We start from the raw sequence: 1,054 nt of genomic DNA, 5'->3' as shown, positions 1-1,054 counted from the left end.
AGTGGTGGGCTGCTCTGCGTTAGGCCCTGGTTTAGAGTGGTGGGCTGTTCTGCGTTAGGCCCTGGTTTACAGTGGTGGGCTGCTCTGCGTTAGGCCCTGGTTTACAGTGGTGGGCTGCTCTGCATTAGGCCCTGGTTTAGAGTGGTGGGCTGCTCTGCATTAGGCCCTGGTTTAGAGTGGTGGGCTGCTCTGCGTTAGGCCCTGGTTTACAGTGGTGGGCTGCTCTGCGTTAGGCCCTGGTTTAGAGTGGTGGGCTGTTCTGCGTTAGGCCCTGGTTTACAGTGGTGGGCTGCTCTGCGTTAGGCCCTGGTTTAGAGTGGTGGGCTGCTCTGCATTAGGCCTTGGTTTGGGGGTGGTGGGCTGGTCTGTGCTAGGCCTTGTTTTAGAGTGGTGGGCCGGCTTGGTCTGGGTTAGACCTTGTTTAGAGTGGTGGGCTGGGCTGGTCTTTTTCTGTGTCAGTAATAAGGGTTGACTCACTTCCTTACCATGGACTTTTAGTTCCTTCCAGGACACTTTTGCAGCCTCAGTGTGGTGACAGGCAGTCCTTCAGCCTATCCTGGCTTTCAACTTGGTTTCCTCGTCAGGCTGTCATTGCACTGTGACTGGAAGTGGGACTGTGCTCTCACAGGGGTGCTTAGAGGGCACTGGGCTATTCACTGGGATGACTTAAATGCTTTTGTGTCTCAGGGAGCCTGAAAGAATGTGAGGATGCTGACAACTGCTAGGCTGTGGGGCACGAATCTGTATCACTGAAGTTTCTCACCTTTCAGAGATTCACCCAAACAGTGGCAATAGTGACATTCAATATCACTGTTATGTTGTGCAGGCAATTCAGCTGGCCTGCCCTTAGGGACCCTAAAGGTCCCGACAACGTCCTATGTCAGTACCTGGTCCTATGACATCATCTGGGCCACGTGCTTCAGCTATAACTGGTCTGCCACTCTCTCTCTCTATCTCTCTGTCTCTCTCTCCCTTACTCTCCTCTCCGTTCTCTCCCTTTCTCTGTCAAGGCATCCTCCCCATCCCTTTCTCTCTCTCCCCACAGCTCACTCAG

General features: G+C 53.7%; 1 protein-coding gene across 7 annotated transcripts in view; it reads right to left on the bottom strand.

Annotated features, from left to right (window-relative positions):
• Positions 1–1,054, bottom strand: part of Dnai7 (dynein axonemal intermediate chain 7) — a 39,928-nt gene that overhangs the window by 25,533 nt on the left and 13,341 nt on the right. The gene's annotated exons all lie outside the window — the stretch shown is intronic.

The sequence above is a fragment of the Psammomys obesus genome, unplaced genomic scaffold (genome assembly GCF_907164565.1).
Source record: "Psammomys obesus unplaced genomic scaffold, mPsaObe1.curated_primary_1811, whole genome shotgun sequence".
Lineage (NCBI taxonomy): Eukaryota > Metazoa > Chordata > Mammalia > Rodentia > Muridae > Psammomys > Psammomys obesus.
This window is presented reverse-complemented; position numbering and strand designations above follow the sequence as displayed.